The sequence below is a fragment of the Saimiri boliviensis genome, chromosome 1 (genome assembly GCF_048565385.1).
Source record: "Saimiri boliviensis isolate mSaiBol1 chromosome 1, mSaiBol1.pri, whole genome shotgun sequence".
Classification (NCBI taxonomy): domain Eukaryota; kingdom Metazoa; phylum Chordata; class Mammalia; order Primates; family Cebidae; genus Saimiri; species Saimiri boliviensis.
In genome coordinates this window covers 69,892,246-69,913,922 of record NC_133449.1, presented here as the reverse complement: position 1 = coordinate 69,913,922, position 21,677 = coordinate 69,892,246, and the positions used below count along the sequence as shown (strand labels likewise).

Genomic DNA, 21,677 nt, shown 5'->3' with positions numbered 1-21,677 from the left:
GAATCAAAAAGACAAAGAAAGGGATTACACAATGGTAAAGGAATCAATTCAACAAGAAGAGCTAACTATTCTAAATATATATGCACCCAATATAGGAGCACCTAGATTCATAAAACAAGTTCTTAGAGATCAACAAAAAGACTTAGACTTTCACACAATAATAGTGGGAGACTTTAATATCCCACTATCAACTGACAGATCAATGAGACAGAAAATTAACAAAGATATTCAAGACTTGAACTCAGCTCTGGATCAAGTGGACCTAATAGACATCTATGAAACTCTTCACCTCAAATCAATAGAATATACATTCTCAGTGTCATGGCACTTATTCTAAAATTGACCACATAATTGGAAGTAAATACTCTTCAGGAAATGCAAAAGAAATGAAATCATAAGAAAGTCTCTCAGACCACAATGCAATCAAATTAGAACTCAGAACTAATAAACTCACTCAAAACCACACAACTACATGGAAATTAAACAACCAGCTCCTGAATGACTCCTGGGTAAATAAAGAAATTAAGGCAGAAATCAAGAAATTAATGAGAACAAAGAGGCAATGTACCAGAATCTCTGGGACATAGCTAAAGCAGTGTTAAGAGGGAGACTTATAGCACTAAATGCCCCTATCAGAAAGCTAGAAAGATCTCAAATTGATACTCTCATATCACAATTAAAGAGCTAGTGAGACAAGAGGAAACTAATCAAAAGGCTAGCAGAAGACAAGAAATAACTAAGGTCAGAGCAGAGTTAAAGAAGATAGAGACACAAAAAGCCCTCCAAAAACATCAATGAATCCAGGAGCTGGTTTTTTGAAAAGATTAACAAAACAGATGGACCACTAGCTTGACTAATAAAGAGGAAAAGAGAGAAGAATCAAATAGACACAATAAAAAATGATAAAAAGGTTGTCAACACTGACCCCACAGAAATACAAACTACCATCAGAGAATACTATAAACACCTCTATGCAAATAAACTAGACAATCTAGAAGAAATCAATAAACTCCTGGACATATACACCCATCCAAGACTAAACCAGGAAAAAGTTGAATCCCCGAATAGACCAATAACAAGTCCTAAAATTGAGGCAGTAATTAATAGCCTATCAACCAAAAAAAGCCCAAGACCAGATGAATTCACAGCCAAATTCTATCAGAGATACAAGGAGGATCTGGTACCATTTCTTTGAAACTATTCCAAACAATTGAAAAGAAGGGACTCCTCCCTTTATGAAGCCAGCATCATCCTGATACCAAAACTGGGCAGAGACACACCAAAAAAAAAAGAAAACTTCAGACCAATATCCCTGATGAACATCAATGTGAAAATCCTCAATTAAAAACTGGCAAACTGAATCCAGCAGCACATCAAAAAACTTACCCATCACTATCAAGTCAGCTTCTTTCCCAGCATGCAAGGCTGGTTCAATATATACAAATCAATAAATGTAATTCATACATAAGCAAAACCAAAGACAAAAATCACATGATTATCTTAATAGATGCAGAAAAGGCCTTTGATAAATTTCAATATCGCTTCATGTTAAAAACTCTCAGTAAACTAGATATTGATGGAACATATCTCAAAATAACAAGAGCTATTTATGACAAACCCACAGCCAGTATCATACTGAATGGGCAAAAACTAGAAGCATTCCTTTTGAAAATTCGTACAAGACAAGGATGCCTTCTTTCACACTCCTTTTCAACGTTGTATTGGAAGTCCTGGCCAGGGCAATCAGGCAAGAGAATGAAATAAAGGTATCAAATAGGAAGAGAGGAGATCAAATTGTCTCTGTTTGCAGACGACATGATTTTATATTTAGAAAAACCTATCCTCTCAGTCTAAAAACTCCTTAAACTGATAAGCAACTCCGCAAAGTCTCAGAATACAAAATCAATGTGCAAAAATTACAAGCATTCCTTTACACCAACAATAGATAAGCAAAGAGCCAAATCATGAACGAACTCCCATTCACAATCACTACAAAAGAATAAAACACCTAGAAATACAGCTTAAAAAGGATGTGAAGGACCTCTTCAAGGAGAACTACCAACCACTGCTCAAGGAAATAAGAGAGTATACAAACAAATGGAAAAACATTCCATCCTCATGGATAGGAAGAATCAATATTGTGAAAATGGCCATACTGCCCAAAGTAATTTACAGATTCAATGCTATTCCCATCAAACTACCATTGACATTCTTCACACAATTAGAAAAAAAAAAAAAAAAAAAACACTTTAAACTTTATGTGAAATCAAAGAAGACCCCATATAGCCAAGACAATCCCAAGCAAAAAGAACAAAGCCAGAGGCATCATACTACTTGACTTCAAACTATAAGACTACAATAACCAAAACAGCATGGCGCTTACACCAATACAGATATATAGACTAATGGCACAGAACTGAGACCTCAGAAATAACACCACACATCTACAGCCACCTGATGTTTGACAAACCTGACAAAAACAAGCAATGGTGACAGAATGTCCTATTCAATAAATGGTGCTAGGATAACTGGCTAGTCATATGCAGAAAGCTGAAACTGGACCCCTCCTTTACACCTTATACAAAAATTAACTCGAGATGGAGTAAAGACTTAAATGTAAAACCCAAAACCATTAAATCCCAGAAGAAAACCTAGGCAATACCATTCAGGACATAGGCATGAGCAAAGACTTCATGACAAAAACGCAAAAAGCAATTGCAGTGAAAGCCAAAATTGATAAATGAGATCTAATTAAAGAGCTTCTGCACACCAAAAGAAACTATCATCAGAGTGAACAGGTGACCTACAGAATGGGAAAAAAAATTGCAATCTGGCCATCTGATAAAGGTCTAATATCCAGAATTTACAAAGAACTTGAACAAATTTACAAGAAAAAAGCAAACAACCCCATCAACAAGTGACCAAAAGACATGTACAGACACTTCTGAAAAGAAGACATTTACAAGGCCAACAAACATGAAAAAAGCTCAACATCACTGAGCATTAGAGAAATGCAAATCAAAACCACAATGATATACTATCTCATGCCAGTCAGAATTGGCAATTATTAAAAAGTCAAGAAACAATAGATGCTGGCAAGGTTGTGGAGAAATAGGAACAATTTCACACTGTTGTTGGGAATGTAAAGTAGTTCAATCATTTTGGAAGACTGTATGGCAATTTCTCAAGGATCTAGAACCAGAAATACCATTTGACCCAGTAATCCCATTACTGAGTATATAACCAAAGGATTATAAGTCATTCTACTATAAAGACATATACACGTATGTTTATTGCAGCATTATTTACAATAGCAAAGTCATGGAACCAACCCAAATGTCCATCAGTGACAGACTGAATAAAACATGGCACATATATACCATGCAATACTACCAGCCATAAAAAGAAATGAGATCATGTCCTTTGCAGGGACATGGATAAAACTGGAAACCATCATCCTTAGCCAACTAACACAGGAACAGAAAATCAAACATTTCATGTTCTCACTCAGAAGTGAGATTTGAACAATGAGAACACATAGACACAGGGAGGGGAACAACACACACCAGGGATGGGGGATGAGGGCAGGGAACTTAGAGAACTGGGTCAATAGATGCAGCAAACCACCGTGGCACACATATGCCTATGTAACAAACCTGCACCTTCTGCACGTGTATTCCAAAGAAAAAAATTCCTTTTAAAAAGAAAGAAACCTCAATGGGAGAGTGTAAAAGTGAGACAAGGAAGGAAAGGAAGGCATTAGAGGGTGTGTTATCAAGAAAGTTAATAGTGCAGGCAACTGAAGCTTCATTCTACTAGGGAATGGCAGGAGAGAGTACAGAACATTATCTTCAGTTATCCCAAATAAGATGCAAGGAAGCTGAGGTATGTACTCACACATCCTATCAGTCATTCATTGAGGGCTGACCCCAAGGGAATATTAATTCCCCAGCACTTCCAGCTGACCCCAGCACAGATAGCGGGGTGGTCTCCCAGAAAGCCTGCAGGCAAATCATCTCAGGTGCAGATGGTTGAAATTCAGACCCGTATGCATGGAACTGATAAGTGTGAGTATCTACAGGTGGGGGTATCAACAGCATCTGTTACAATGGGATTTTGGGGCACATTCATTTGATAAATTGTATTTCTCTCATGTTTGAACATTTACAATTTCATTTCTTACATTAGTGTCAAGAATAAAATGTTCATGACTAAAAATACCAGAGGGAAATGTAAAAAGCAAGATTAAAAGATAGGATGAAATGTTACTCTTAATATCAGCTAAGCTGCCTAATACCAAAACTAAGAACAAACCAATTCAGAATCATATTTTGCTCAACTTGAAATAGAGGTTTTACCCACCATGTGGTGTTGGAAGCACATTCACTGTAGATCTGTCACTCATGTGCCATGAAGCTTCAAACGGTGTGTGGGGACAGTGGGGGAGGAACTCCTCAGTCACATTCCTGATGGCTGCATGCATATTTCTGGCAGCAGGATGAGGAAGCAAAGGCAGAGACCCTTCATGCCTGGCTTTGGATCACCTCTCCAGATAATATGAAAAATTTGAAGACTTATTAACAAATATTACTGCAAGTTTCAATTTTTTAAAAAACAACCATCAGAGTAACTCAGGCAGAGACAACACTGTTACAGAGAAATTAACTGATTTCACTCAACGTTGGAACAATCAAAGCTACCCAGTCCATTTAGTGAGACCTCATTTTTCCAAAGTCTGCTGTTCGTGGATTCATATATAACATAACCAAGAAGTTTAGTCCTTGTCAGACATCAAGTATTTAATTTTTAACCTTCTTTCACATTAATTTTTAATGCCCAATAGTCTAAACCTCCACTCCTGTAAAACAAACTTCTCAAGACAGATATGCACACACACACACACACACATACACAGCCTCTAAGCAATTTTGAGGAGGCCCAAAAAGAGACCAGTCTGTCAACTGCAAACTTCATGAGCAACTTCTTCCACGTTGTTTTCCTTCTCTGAATCTTTATAATGCATTCCTACTTGTTGATGTGATGTCACTGATGTTGTTTAACTAACTGGGTTTCTGTTACCTGCAACGAAAATACACTAAGGGAAAGGCTGGCCCAGAGATGTTACTTAGCCTACAAGAGGCCATAAGCAACAGTTGGTCTCAGTGGCTTTTTTACTGCCCAAAGGAGTAATTCAGTATCAATTACAACCACGTGTGGTTTTCTGGGTTTTTTTTTTTTTTTTTTTTTTTTTTTTTTAGATTTTGTTTTGTTTTGTTTTGTTTTGGTAGTGGTCATAAAATACTCAGCTTGTCAGATTAATTTATTTGACCATTTGGTGTTAACTTATTAAGATATAGTTCTCTTGGGGTCTGTGAGGGGGTGGAGTGGGGAGAGGGAGAACATTAGGGAAAAATAGCTGATACATGCTAGGCTTAATAACTAGGTGATGGGTTGAGAGGTGCAAGAAACTACCATGACACATGTTTACCGGTGTAACAAACCTGCATATCCTGCACATGTACCCCAGAACTTAAAAATAAAACACAGATACTTCTTAAGAATATGTTTCTGCAAAATCTCTGCCTAGTGCCCCATAAAAAAAAAAGAACCAACTGTTCTAGATTTAATTGTAATAACTAACACAAGGCAAATCAATTTAAATTATGATTCCAGTCAGAAAAATTCAGAATAAGTCTAGGATTAATTTTAGCACCTATCCTATCAAAAGAAAGTTCTAAGTTATCCTAAACATAAAAAGAATTTAACTGAGTGATATACAAGAGACATCTTAAAATAAATTTAAAGAAAATTTTCAGATTTCAAAAGTACCTCAGAAAATAATATTTATCAATGTGTCTATTTCCTTATTTGCTACTGTGTAGCGGAAAACTCTCTGAAACCATGTTTTTCCGCTGCTCTCATACCAGCACAGCAGCAACACAGAAGAAGGCTTCTGTGACCAGGTGTGTGGGAGTTTTCCCTATACACCAACCAGTGGACACCAGCTGGGTGTCCTGCAATTCAGTTGTGACACCATCTACCTGGAGATAGCATCATATCCCACGGCTCCGTCCCGGGGTAGGTGCCCACCAGAGAGCGCAGGGCGTGGAAGTGTGACAGGCCCTGCAGGTGCTCCTCGCGGAAGACAGGAACGCAGTCCAGCATGACGCATTAGAGCAGGGGCAGCACGGTAGGTTCTGGCTGCCCGAAGAGCCAGGCGATGGAGATCTCGCAGCTGTGCGGCTCCAGGTCCTCAGGGTGCTGGGCAGGCTGGTGATGGGCACCATGCTCAGGTAGGCCACATGCAGGCAGAGGTGCTTCAGGTTGGGGCTTCTGGTCCAGGGCTCTCATCAGGACAGTGGACAACGGGGTTGGGGTGCCCTGGAGCCAGAGAACAGGTAGCCGCCCATCCGCAGGGAATGGAACCGGGATGCCACGTACCAGCCAAGGAGGTGCCACATCACTAAGTCGCATCGCACAGAGCGTTAGGTCAACGTGTCACCATAGCCACAGTCGTCCACTAGCCTCGTCTAGCGGTGATAGACCCTGAGAAGATGGATCTGCGGTTAGAAGGACTCCGGCCCCAGGCAGGATCCGCATCTCCTGGTACCAGGTCCCCCTCCGCCTGGCCTTTCCCCCCAGCCACAAGAAGGTCTACAAATCCAAAATATTTATTTTTGGATTTGTAGGCCTTCTTGTGGCTTGATGAATTGCATAGTTATGGAGAATTCTCTCTAATTTATTTAAGTTTTCCTTCCACTCCATTCTCTTTCTCCTCTTTTTGTGGAACTATAATTACTCACAAGGTACAGGTTTTCACTTCATCCTCATGGTTTTCACCCCAATTCTCATTTTCCATCCTTTTCGTATCTCCACATTTCCTTCTGGATATTTTCTTTAACCCATCTGGCTGTTCCTAATTCCGTCATCAGTTGTGTCTATCTGCTCTTAAACCCAACTACTCATATCTTCCTATTTCTGTCATTAAATTTTCTCTACCAGATTTTCTGTTTGATTTTTTTATTCATAGTTTCCACGTCTGACAAAATTCTCAATCTCATCCTTTGCTATCTTCTCCAAAGTACATTTATTTAAAATTCTAGGCCAGACATGGTGGGTCACATCTATAATCCCAGCACTTTGGGAGGCCAAGGCAGGCGGATCACAAGGTCAGGAGATCGAGACTATCCTGGCCGACATGGTGAAACTCCGTCTCTACTAAAAATACAAAAAATTAGCCGAGCATGGTGGCACACACCTGTAGTCCCAGCTACTTGGGAGGCTGAGGCACGGGAATTGCTTGAACTGGGAGGCAGAGGTTGCGGTGAGCTGAGATCTTCCCACTGCACTCTAGCCTGCCAACAAAGCAAGACTCCATCTCAAAACAAACAAAAACAAACATATATATATATACACACACACACACGCACACACACACGCACACACACACACATGTGATAATGTCAATGTCTGAAGGCTTTGTGAATCTATTTCCATTGTGCTATTTTTGTCAGTTTTCACTCATGTCTCCTATCTGGATTTTTTTTTTTAGTATGCCCTGAATATTGTATTTGCAAAATTGAGGACTTAAATGATGATATTATGATTCTCCAGAAGATATTTAATTTTCCTTAGCTGGTGCCTGGAGATACTAGCACTCTGGATCACCTGCAGGAGTCAACTTCTCATTTGCCTTTCCATGCTTCTAGAGTGCAGTTCTTCATGGTCCCAACTCAAAGTGGGGAAAGAAACTACTAGAACTCTTCCCCAACCTTGGTGGGCTCTGGACACCAATCCCTGTTGCTTTAGCTTCATGGGGCATCAGAACCATTACACGCTGCCTGTAATCCCAACACTTTGGGAGACTAAGGTGGGTGGATCATTTGAGATCAGGGGTTTGAGACCAGCCCCGCCAACATAGCAAAACCCAATCTCTACTAAAAATAGAAAAATTAGCCGGGCATGGTGGTGCACACCTGTAATCCCATATCCCCACTACTTGGGAGGCTGAGACTCCCTGAACATGAGAGGTGGAGGTTGCAGTGAACCGAGATCACACCACCGTACTCCAACTTGGGCAACAGAATGACTCTGTCTCAAAAAAAAAAAAAAAAAAAAAAAAATTACATGCCCAACTCCAGGATCATCTCTGTAAGCCTTGCCCCATCTCTAGATCCTGGCCTTTGGATTATTCACTATCTTGTTAGCTCTCTGGGATCTTTAAACAGAAAGATTTGCTTAATTTGTTTGTTGGCTTGTTTTCAAATTATACTCAGCAGAAGGATCAGTCAGAGTTACTTTCTCTACCATTACTAAAGGCAAAATGCACTTAAATATGATCATCTTCTTTATATTTAATTTTAAATAAAAGGAGTTAGGAAAACAAAAAGCTTCCTAATTCTCCCTATTCCCAAGTGGTTCCTCATTTATAATTACTTAATCTAGAGGAACTAAATACTCATTTGACCAAATTAATTTCTTTTAGAAAGCATTAATTTAAATAAATGATCATGTCAGAATATTAATGTGACTTTCACTTCAATCTTAACACAACTGTGCTTCATAGCCACCAAGTTTATCGTTGCTGATATAACCATAATACTAGATGTACACCCCATAAGAAAAATTTACCTTTGAGTTGTTCCTTTAGATTATGGTTTTAATAAAACAGATTAAATATATTTCAAAGCTTGTATAACTATTTTAAACTTTTCAAAATCATTACATAAGTATAGTAGCTTAAGCACTATCTAATTCAAAATTGCCATTCCTGTCCAATAATGAGTTTTTCCAGTTTTACTCTATTCAAATTTTAACCATTTAAGAAAACCTCATTTAATTAAAAAACATGTTTTATGATCTGAAAACTTAGATCTTCAGAACCTCTTCAAGTTAGCATTTGAGACTAAGAAATTGCTTTGGAACCTTTGAAATTCATTCACCATTTAACAAACATTTGTTGAACACCAACTATATGTATAAGTATATTGCAAAGTTACTTTTAAAAATATATCAGACTCTTGCTCATTTACTTTGCTGATTTATGTGCCATGTTAAACATTACTGTCTGTAACATAATCAGTGAAAAGAATATTTCCCAGTTCTCTGTGTAATGTGTCTTTTTAAGACAGCCTTGAAATTTAATCCAATGTCTACATTATCTTCCTCATAAAAGGGGACAAATGCAATTGATAGTAAATGACATCAACATTCTTTTCTACTCACCCAGCAAAAATTATGACCTGTGGTTGGAATATTTCTAAAGCAAGTCTATAGCTAATTGGAACTTGTGCTCTACAGCAGGGTTCATTTGAAAAGTGGATAAGAATTGTAGAAGTAGCAGATTAGATATCTGGCTTGCCAGAGTCATAGATGCATTTTTAAGTGGGAAAATGAAAGCTGAATGAATGTTAAAGAAAGTTTTAAGGTCCCAGCTAGCCAAGGCCAACTGAAGTCCAGAATCCATGTCTATCTCCCAGGTGAATCTTTTTTGCAGCACACAATGAAATTCAGCATTTTGGTTCTGTAACTGATAGCTTCTGAATGTGTTTTCACTGGTGTGCATATACAAATAATTTTATTAAATTTTTTGAATGTTTTGAGGTCTGGGGTTTCTTCGTCTTTTTATCATTTCAGAGAGAATAGAGAAAACACCAATTTCTGATTACCTATAATCATTAAGAAGGCTCATTTTCAAATTGGGAAGACTATTTTTTTACCATTTTGTGTCTATAAGAAATTCAGCATATCTGAGATGGTTCAGGTGAATCTTATGTTCATTTTTACGTTTTTTAAATAGCATAAGAAATAGGCTGGAAGGAAAGATGGAACATCCTTACCTTCACAGTGGTATACCAAAGTTAGGATTGTCCTATGGAGGACCATGGCTAGCTGACAAGATTTTGAGCACTTCTTTCTTAGTGTATTTTTTGCCTTCAAATTACAGATCCCTTTTGGAAAAGTAAGATAATACAAATAAAGACAAAGTAATGGATGTTAAAAAACGTTTCTGTTGTGTAAGCATTTTGCCAAGTTATTCTCTCCTACAGTCTCCAGATCAGTGGTTCTCAACCTCAGAAACACAATATCATATGCTGAGGAGTGCTGATGCCTGAGCCATCCCCAGGAAGGGGATGGTTTCCCTTCCTGGAATCATGATTTAATAGCCATAATCTGATTTGTGGGTCTGGACTGGGGCCTGGTCACAGGATTTCTTTTAAGCTCCCAGATTGATGCGGCACTAGAGATGACAGCCACTGTTCTCTACATTGCTCTAGTCAAGAGGGAAAATTTCCATTAGCAGCAAAAACGGGGAACCTGTTCTTTATGGTGTGGGCTTTTTTCTCCAAATGAATTGCAGAAGGGCTGACACTTTCTCATATAAGATAAAGTCCTTTTCTTTTGTTAGAAATTTTTCACTACCTGACTCCTTCAATGATTGGGCCATAGTCTCAAACTACCTAGCAAAACTTTAGCTATCCACGCAGAATTGGTAAGAAACCAGTGTCATGTTTCAGCCAAAAAACCTTACAAATGCAAGGTCTGAGAGCTCCAACTTCCCCAAATGACCTCTTCAACTATTAACTCAGAAATCTTATTCAGGAAAAAACAAAATAGAGGACAAACTAGAAGAGAAACTTTCATTCCGTTTGCCCAGTTTCTATGTAAAATATCATCTTAATTCTACCACCAGCAATGTAACATTTTAAATAGCATTTTCTTCTAAAAACATGACTCCTTTTTATTTGAGTTTGTATAGGCAACGGAGGAAAATTAGCATGGTTGTACCCACTTTAATGACGGAGAAATGTACCCATAGTTTCCGTCATTTATTCAAACTCAACACTGACCAACAGAACCAAAAAGTTGAAGCTGTATTGTAATGTTCTTTCTGATATTCTACAATTCATACTTAAAAATATTCTATCGAGATATTTACCTGAAGATGGATTTTACAAATCATGATTTGAGGCTAGATTACAAAATTCAGTGAAATTTAAAATAGCCATAAAAATAATAAATCTGGAATAAAATAAACCTGCAACTTTAGAGATAGGTCTCTATGCTCTGTAAAGACACATACAAATTATATATGGTTTTACCCTTCAGTTTTACTATCACTGACTCAAAATGAATTTTGTCTCATTATATTTATAATTTATCTTAATAGACAGCTAGTACAAATAAAATAATGTGACAATATGATAGGTATGGGGGGAATTACAAGTGATCATTACTAAAGAAGGGCAAAGAAATTTCTTTTCTAGAAAATTTTCAAGAGGATTTACAACCCTCTGTCTGCAAACACTCTGAACTAGTAGAAACAGCAAATTAGACTCTTTCAGCATAGTGACTCTACATAGTCTCTGGAGAAGAAACTAAATATGCTTCACACAAATATGTCTTGTTTTAAGACAGTAAAAATGTTCCTCCTCCCAGTCCTCCCTCAAAAACAACAACAACAATAACAAAAACTCCGAAGAGAAGGAACGGTAAGAATAAGAATGATTTCTCTCTCCTCATTCTTGGTTTTAGTAGATATTGATGGCCAAAGTCCAAGTCCGGGAAGATGTTCAGCTATAGTTTCAGATTGGGGGTCCAGGTCTCAGTACCTATAAATACTGCTGAAGCGTCCTAAGTACTATTAAACAAAAGTGAACATCGAGGCTCTGGGGACCATATACATTGATGCAGGGCCTTGGGGGAGGACTTACCTATTTTCCCAAACTTTATTTCCATTAAGAGTCAAATAACATAAAGCCCCACTGATCCATATCATACATATATCAAAAAGCAATGATAATATTGCCAACAAGAAATAAATCAAGAATGGTTCAGGCTCCAAGTAACCCAGAAGGCCCCAAGCTCAACAGGAGAAGAAACACAAACTCTGCTCTTCCATAACCCTCCAGGAATAAGCCCCAGAATGATAATACCTTGGCTGCATTCAAAATTCAGCTCTCTGGACAAAACAACTTTTCCATTTCACACTTATTTTTCGTAACCTATTTAGAGATTTTCAGTTAAGGTAAATATATTTTTTTCCCCAAAATTAAGATTCTTTTAAAGTAAGCAAATAAGCTTGAAAAATACTTGGGAGAAATAGGAAGCTCTATTTTCACCTAAACAGAGTTCAAATTTCTGTACTGAAATCAAATTTAAAAGTATTTTTTACCTCATTGCTGCTTCATGACTATTCCCCCTTTTTGAGACATTTATTATATGTATTGAGATATATACGGTATTCAGTTTGGAACTAAGCCATTGTACATTTATAGAAATGGTATGAAATCTTCAGAGAGGCTCACATTACTTAAAATCTGCTTACTAAGTGATTTTTTAAAAGAAAAATGAAAAGCTCTTGTCTATGAACAAGGTCTCCAAACTCAGATTTTTCTCTAAGAATGCTCTTTTAAAACAGGCTGTTAAGAAAGGGGACTCTGTTCCATTGTCTTTGTCATTCAAAATCTCTATTCACAAGTTCTCACTAATAAGTTTTTCTTAGTATGTGACTTGGATTTTTCCTTTACCATCATAAATATAAAAGTAATTGCATACAAATCTTGGAAGATATTTTTGTGACTAAAACTGAGAAAGAACTTTACAGTATGGCTTTGGTAATAATAAAACATAAAGTTAACTTTTCACACTTAGGTTAACATATATTAATATTTAGTCATGAGAACTTCTGCAGTCTCATCTGCTGTAGATACCTGTCAAGTTTTAATCACTGTATCATTTCCTTCCACCATCCATGAAATACAAAGAGTAGCTTTCATTTCATTTTTGTGTATGCAAAAGCAAGGCAGAAAATCTATGTTCTTTTGCTGCCATCCAGTGGTTCTAATCGATAAATGCAAAGATGATAAATCTAATGAGACAGAAATACACGGGTATGAGAGACACCCGTACACCTTCAAGAAAGCCTAAAGCATGAAAATCCAAATTGTTACAAGTGATAAGTGTTAAATGGGAAGGTCACATTATAAAATGTTCCTCTGTGTTGCGTGAAGATTGAGGGAAAACCTCCCTTGGATTGTAAGTTCAAGCAAGAGCGGAAATAGAGCTTCACTCTCCCATTATCACAAGCCAGCTGGGCATCAGCACTTAGTAGGCCCTCAAGAAACACTTGCTTACCACAGCGTTTTTTGTTAACTGTTTCATTAAAATGCTAATTATAATCATGGGCGGGGGAAGCACAATGAAAAGTTTTCTGCAGTTTAATGTAATTTAGCCAATTGTCTTCTGGCGTGTGGATTTCTGGTTATATATATAATTTTTTTTTTTTTTTTAAGATAGAGTTTCTCCATGATGACCAGGCTAGTTTTGAACTTCTGACCTCAGGTGATCCACCCACCTCGGCCTCCCAAAGTGCTAGGATTACAGGCGTGAGCCACCGTACCCGGCAGATTTCTTACTTTCTATAAAGAACATGTTTTACATAGTGGCAAGTAGGAGTTGCAGGGGCAGGGAGAATCCGTAAGTTTAAGGAAATAAATATTTTTGAGTAATATAACCAGGTGTATCAATAGTACGCTTCTTAAATAGTTTTAAAATGTCTGAGCTGGAAGAAAACTGTTAAGCATGATCAAACATGGTTATTCAGGGCTTAGGCATGGTGGCTCATGCCTGTAATCCCAGCATTTGGGAGGCCAAGGAGGGCAGATTACTTGGGGCCAGGAGTTCAAGACCAGCCTGGCCAACATGGTGAAACCCAATCTCTACTAAAAACACAAAACTTAGCTGGCCATGGTGGTATGTGTCTGTAATCCCAGCTACTCTGGAGGCTGAGGTATGAGAATCACTGGAGCCCAGGAGGCAGAAGTTGCGGTGAGCCAAGATCGCACCACTGTACTCCAGCCTGGGCGACAGAGTGAGACTCTGTCTCAAAATTTACAAAAACAAACAAAGCTAGTTAGAATTTTTCTATTGCTGACACTAGCAATAGAGTGCATCATCAAAAATGTGACATGGCTCCAAATTATGCTTGAAAGTCAGTACACAAGTGTAACACCGACACCACACTAACCCAAACTGAAACAAGCCAGATAAGTGTGTGAAAATTCTGTGCAAGTTTGGCCAGTCAGCAAATAGAATTCATGCCTGACCTAGGTCCTCTCCTCTGGTAAAATCTCCTCCAGTAGCTCCTTGGCCAGTAATTGGGCATAAAGGGAAGATAACAGTGGTTAAGACAGAGCCTCCAGAATGGCCCCACATCCTAGCCTCACTAACTGCTAATCTTGGACAAGGCCTAACCTCTCCGAGCCTTGATAACTTTACCTGTAAACAGAAAATAATACCCACCTCAATTGGCTTCTGGTGTAGATCACAAATGAGGATCACAGCACCAGGAAAAGACTCAGTGTTAGCTGCCCTAAATGCACGTATACCACACGGACACACGCATGGCATTAACACGCAGAACAACTACTATTCAGAGCAAAAGGAATGATTGGAGAATCTACTCAGTTGTAAATCACTTATTAAATTTAATAACCTATACTTTAATTACAGATACTAGTACAAAAAAAAGTAAACATTGCGCCTGGGCTCCAGGTGCAAAAACAACAATCTGGTGGGAATTTTAAGATCTCACTTATTCCACTTTATTCACTTCATCATAATAAAAGGCAAAAATATTTAAGACAATTGGTAAGAATGGCATCAAAAACAAGACCTCAAAAAATTCAATTATACTTCCCAACTCACATATTAACAAACATTTCTTATTTATCTCTGACAAAAGTATCTATCTATGGAAGAGGATTCTTATGCTTTGCCTTTTAGAAAGTTGGATATATTGAAAATGTCTTCCAATGAGTCAGGGAATTCAAGGAATTTCAAGATGCATTTTAAGTTAAAGCCCAAGTCTTATTTTGAATGAAATGTTCTATTTCCTGGCATCTCAGGAGCCAGACCCCAGCGCCTTTCCAGTTTTCTCATTAAGAAACTTAAGATTTTTCTATATCTATTTGATCATTTACATCATATTTTTTTAATCTCTACAAATGTCTATGGCAGAACCTATAAACAAAAGCTTGAAAAACAAATTGCACCACCACTGAACGCTGGTGAGGAGGAGGTGCAACAGCAACTCTCATTCACTGCTGTTAAGGATGCAAAATGGTATAGCCACTTTGAAGGACAGTTTGGCAGTTACAAAACTGAATATACGCTCAACATAGAATCTAGCAGTTAAACTCCTTAGTTTTTGCCCAAATGAATTGAAAACTTACATCCACACAAAAACCTACACATGCAGCTTTATTCGTACTTGCCAAAACTTAGAAGTAACCAAGGTGTCCTTCAGTAAGTGAAGGATAAACTGGTGGTACATCTAGACAATGGAATATTTCTTAGTGCTACAAAGAAATGAGCTATTAAGTCATGAAAAGACATGGAGGAAACTGAAATGCAATTATTAACTAAAAGAAGCCAATCTGAAAAGGTTACATACTATATGATTCCACGTGATATTCTAGAAAAGAAAAAATTACGGAGACAGCAAAAATATCAGTGGTTGGCAGAGGTGGAAATGGGGAGAGGGATGAACAGGTGGAGCCCAGTGATATGATACTATAACGGTGGGTACATGTCATTATACATTTGTCCAAACCATGGAACGTACAGCGCCGAGAGTGAACCCTAATGTAAATGACAAACCTGGGGTAATTGTGCCATGTCAATAGTTGTAATAAATGTGCCACTATGGTATATGATGTTGTTACTGAAGAAGGTTGTGTCTTTATGGGGTCTTGGGTTTATAGGAACTTTCTGTGAACCTAAAGTTGCCCTAAAAATAAAGTTTACTAGTTAATTTTTTAACTTATATATAAAGGGGAAGAGGAATGCAGGCAAAAAAAAAAAAAAAAAACTCACACAATTATAGAATGGTTTCTGTAAATTTCAATGCAGTACATAAGAATTAAGCTTAACAAACCAAATTTTAAGATATGTGTTATGCTGTGCATATTACCTACCACAAAAAGATTAACATTTACACTACCACTATTTCCAAAAGATGCATTTAAAGTATTTTTTCAATGTTATCTATTTCAGGCTGGGTGCAGTGGCTCATGCCTGTAATCCCAGCACTTTGGGAGGCCGAGGCAGGCAGATTATTTGAGGTCAGGAGTTCAAGACCAGCCTGGCCAACATGGCGAAACCCTGTATCTACTAAAAATAGAAAAATTGGCCTGGCTCAGTGTTGGGCACCTGTAATCCCAGCTACCTGGGAGACTGAGGAAAGAGAATCACTTGAACCTGGGAGGTGGAGGTTGCAGTGAGCCAAGATCGCACCACTGCGCTCTAGCCTAGGCAACAGAGTGAGATTCCCATCTAAAAAAAAAAGGTGGGGGGGGGGATATATTTTAATTGTTTTAAGTTACTGTAAATGCCTAGCTGAAAGAACAAAATTTAATTACAGGTATTTCTAATGTTATATATTTAGACAGCATCATGTAGCTGGGAAACTTCAAATAACAACTTTTGCTAAAATAAAATTTTAGGTGGTTTCAGTAATTAAGAAATTATTAGGTTACCCTTTATTAGTGTTGTCTACAAATTTTAAAAGGTGATAGATAAAATCTAGCAATTTCAAAGCCTTAACTCCTAATTTTAATTGTTCTTAGGACAAATTCTAACATGATGTTATATTTTGCTACATCTCTGACAATGTATAATGTTAATAATATTCAATTTCCATTATAATCCAGTTAGGTTCCAGTGAGACAACAGATTATAAACACATTTCTACAAACTAGCATCCCCTGATGAAAATTAGGTACAATAAAAATCCCTTTCGATTTATCATTATTAAGACATTGAAGCAAAGATCACACTATCACATATGATAATCCTACCGCTGTGGTGTCTACACTTACCTTAATAAGAGTTAGAAGTTTTAAAATACCATAGAAGGCAGATTTGAAAGAGACCACTTCCAAATAGGAGTTATTCTCTAACTATATCTGGAATGCAACTTGTCAAAAAGTAAATTTAAATTTAGGAAAAATATTAAATGCCTACAGACTGTACTTTATAGATGCATAAATATACATATGATAATAAAATATTTGCTATCCCATTTAACTATTCTTACATTATTTCCCCATCACTGAAATGTTTTATGGTCTAAAATTTCAATAACTACATAACTCACATTCTATACTCGTATTCAGTACTACACAACTCCCAACCACTAGAACCATGCTTCTTTGAACGAATTTTGTTGCTAGTCAAGACAACATTTTTTCTCTTTCGTTTTACCAAAGAAATTATGTTTCTGACAAAAAAACAACAACAACAACAACAACAACAACAACAAAAAACAAGCAGAAACAAAACAAAGCAAAACCCTGTGCTTTGACTTCATTTCTACTGTTGTGATGAACTCTCACTTATAAACCATTTCTGTCTTTTGTTCTGGTGATAACCTTCCTAACAGTCACCACATTTGCCGTATTACTGAATATCATCTACTACTAGCTCAGCCTGAAAACTTAGGATTTAATTCATACCGCTTTCTCCCAACTCCTTCCAATTTTTGACAGAAGAATTAAAAAGAATAAATCACTATTACCTTTGATACTTAAATAAACGTAAAACCGCATTCGCCCATCCATTTTGTACAGCATCTGTGTTTCTCACCACATAAGGATGCCCCTCTAATCTATTCCCTATTTCTAACTCACTTCTGCCTAGTCTACCTTTACTTTTATACTGGCAAGGTGGATTTCATTTACATTCTTGTTTTATCTACCAGTTGATTTTAAATGCTGAAAACCAATAAAGCAACATTTACATAAATAAAAGACTTAAACTAGACCCAAACTATTAAGAGTATGAACCCACTTTGACCCTAAATCATTCAGGGTAAGAACCCACTTCTAAGTTCTCGCTGTTTTTTGTTTGTTTGTTTGTTTGTTTGTTTGTTAACAGTCTCGTTATGTTGCCCAGGCTGGTCTCAAACTCCTAAACTCAAGCAATCCATGCCCAGCCTCTGAGTTCTCTAATGCCTGACTTTAAAGGAAGAAAACTGTGCAGGGCGCCATGGTTCACACCTCTAATCCCAGTACTTTGAGAAGCCAAGGGCGGGGGAGATCATTTGAGGTCAGGAGTTTGAGACCAGCCTGGCCAACATGGTGAAATCCCATCTCTACTAAAAATACAAAAATTCGCTGAGTGCAATGGTGGTCACCTGTAATCCCAGCTACTCAGGAGGCTGAGGCAGGAGAATCACTTGAACCTGGGAAGCAGAGGTTACAGTGAGCTGAGATCATGCCCCTGCACTCCAGCTTGGGTGACAGGGCGAGACTCTGTCTCAAAAAAGGAAAGAAAGAAAGAAAACTGAATACCACACTATACAGTTAAGAATTTATATACACATACACATTTTTTAAAATCTCTATCTGGGTGAATCCAATATGAGATTTTTTAAGTGATGTGTGCTCATCCAGGAGGACAAATTATACACAACTCCTGCAGGCTCTTTTAAGAATTTTCATGTTTTGAATCTGACTGCCACATTACATTAGGAAAAGAACACATGGCACATAATAATAGGCTTGGTGAAAATCTCCTCTCCATGGAAACCTGATAGGGTTATCTTTAAGTATCAATAATTGGGTGGCTTACACAACAGAAATGTGCTTTCTCGCAGTTCTGAAAGCTAGCGGTCCAAAGTCACAGGATCAGGAAAGTTGATTCCTTCCGAGGATTATGAGAATCTGCTCCAGGTCTCTCACCTAGGGTTGCTGGCAATCTTTGGCGTTCCTTGGCTTGCAGAAGCATAATCCCAAGCTCTGCCTTAACCTTCACAGGGTATTCTCCCTGTGTGCATGTTGTGTCCAAATTTCCTGTTTTTATAAAGGTATATGGGATTAAGATCTACCCTAATAACCTCATCTTTACTAATTATATCTACTATGGCCCTATTTCTAAGTAAGGATACATTAAGGTGTATGGAGGCTTAGGACTTCCATCTATGAATTTTAGGGGAAACAATTCAAGCCATAGAAGCCATTTATCATATGATATGAAGTTCGACAACTTCCAACCACTACAACCATATTTGGATAACTGCTGAATCTCCTGTGCCTAAAACAGAACCTGGTACACAGGAGGAGTTCAATAAATATTTGTTGAATGAATGAGTGAATAAATGAATGAGACTGCAAGTAATGGGAAAACGCTGTGGATGTTAAAAGGTTGGCCAAGCTAAATCATTAGCTAATGCCTTCCTGCATGGAATTTAGCAAGAATTAAGATTGGGTCTTGGCAAAATTACAAAATACTGTATACTCCATGAACCTCCTAAAAGTCACTCACAAATAGTAAAAATCACAAGTGTTAAAAGTCACTAATGTCAAAACCCACAAAATCCAGCAACTTTTAAATAATTATCTCTTTCTTAAGGGAAAAATAATAAAGTATCAAAACTAGGGTAGCAAATGATTTCTGTTTAAATTTAAGCCAAGGAATGCATTATTAGTGAGATTAAAGGCTCCAAATGAAACAATACCAGACACACATTAGAACATGGTCTACAGGCAACCCATTGCTCTAGCACTAAATCAGAGGTGATTCCTTGTTATAATTCTTGTGTTATTTTAATAACTAATTTGAATAAGGTCCAAGACAAATTGTACTCTATAGCAAACTGGGTATAACAAGCTTCTATTCTTTTTACAGTAACACTTTGCAACATAGCGTCTCAATAGATAATACCTACATAACAAGAAATTGAAGGCATTCTTCCCTATTCCTCCTAATAATCTCATTCAAGTCATATCACTATGAATTGCCTGGGTACTTGGCTTTAAAATATTGTATTACTATAAACTTAAAATTCAAGCTCTGGATAGGTCTACATTCATTTCAGCAGAAGCATCTTGAAATGCTGAATTATCATCTTCAATTTTCTTCAGTCATTTATTGCAGCTGCCAAACTGAAACGGTACACCTTAAAGGCAACACTAAACTGAAAAGCAAATAAAAAAAGAGACTCTTAAATGTTTCATTTATAAAAGCCTATTTTCTTCACCACCAAATTTTGTATACTGTCTGAAATATATTGCTTTACAAAACTGACATCTTGCATAGTTATTCTGCTATGATAGATTTGCTAAACTTCAAGGCTTGGGGTGGGAAGAGTAAAACTAGCATTTAGTTTCAACCTTTTAAGAACAGATGACCAGCACAGAGGTAGTTGGTTTAGGTTTCTAGCTGGGCAGGGAGTGGGGAGACATAAAGTTAAAAATTAAACCTCACTTGCCCATAGCTATCACTACAGCTCTCTCTTTTCAGAACACCTTACTAATCTTTCTGGTTGTGTTAAAAATTATGCCATAATCTCAGACTTCTTGAGGGAATAATAAAAAGTTATGCCATAAATAAGCACTTTAAAAAGGCACATCAAGTCAGAGGGTGGCTATTCCAAAGAGTAGTCTATGGCTGTAAGCCCACTTTGATAGGAAAATGAATCTGCAAACCAAATAAACATTCAAACCATCTTCTTGAAAACCCCCTAAGAGGTAACATAATAGCAAATTATTCAAGTGAAACAAATCTACAGAATTCCATTATAAAATCCTGTATACTTTCTGCCAACCTAATTGTTAATGACAACTATAAAATGCTAGTATGTAAACGAAATATGGCTTGTATTTCCAAAACTGGAGAGTTTTAGATCAGAATATAGAGAAAGATAAATGTTTGTATTTGTAAATTATGTTCACATCACATTGATATAAAATAGGTTGCTACCAAGATCATTGAGAAAAGCCACTGAATTTATCTGAGCAAGTTTGCTAACTATGCTATGGAAGGAGAAAATGAGACGTCAGTGCTTTTCCTTCCCTTTATATATCAAATTAGCTATTACATGAGGCTCAGAGTCACTGTTCACACCTTTCTCAGTTAATGTCACTTTGCAAAGCCAAAATTTCTGGTAATTAATTGAACATGATAATTTAACTGTATGATAAACTGTGTGATTCTAAAAGTATCTTTTTCTCCAGTGACCTACTTAACAAAAAAAGTACTTATATTCAATACACTATCCATTTTTGAAGACTTTCCTATACTTCTGGTCAATTTTAAATACCTTATTTAGAAATACTGCCAATCCATTTCTAATCGCTAAGTAGAAGAATTTTTTAATCTACACGGTATCTTAAAAACTAATCAACCTGACATAACCTCCTAATTCCAGAAATGTAACATGATTCAAGCTTCAATTTTTCACTTAACATATTGTTTTACTAAAAGCAATTCCCACCTTACAACTATGAACAAGAAAAAAAAAGTACTTAAAATAATATTAAAATACAAGATCTCATTATTTAGTCTAAGATTAACAGACTATAATTCTAATCTTAAAATAGATGCAGCCGGGCGTGGTGGCTCAAGCCCATAATCCCAGCACTTTGGGAGGCCAAGGCGGGTGGATCACGAGGTCAAGAGATCGAGACCATCCTGGTCAACATGGTGAAACCCCGTCTCTACTAAAAATACAAAAAATTAGCTGGGCATGGTGGCACGTGCCTGTAATCCCAGCTATTCAGGAGGCTGAGGCAGGAGAATTGCTTGAGCCCAGGAGGCGGAGGTTGCGGTGAGCCGAGATCGTGCCATTGCACTCCAGCCTGGGTAACAAGAGCGAAACTCCGTCTCAAAAA

The 21,677-nt window shown here is 37.3% G+C and overlaps 1 pseudogene; it reads right to left on the bottom strand.

Annotated features, from left to right (window-relative positions):
• Nucleotides 1-6,021: 6,021 nt before the first annotated feature.
• On the bottom strand, nucleotides 6,022-7,831 carry LOC141584025 (F-box/LRR-repeat protein 12-like; annotated as a pseudogene).
• Between the last annotated feature and the right edge of the window lie 13,846 nt (nucleotides 7,832-21,677).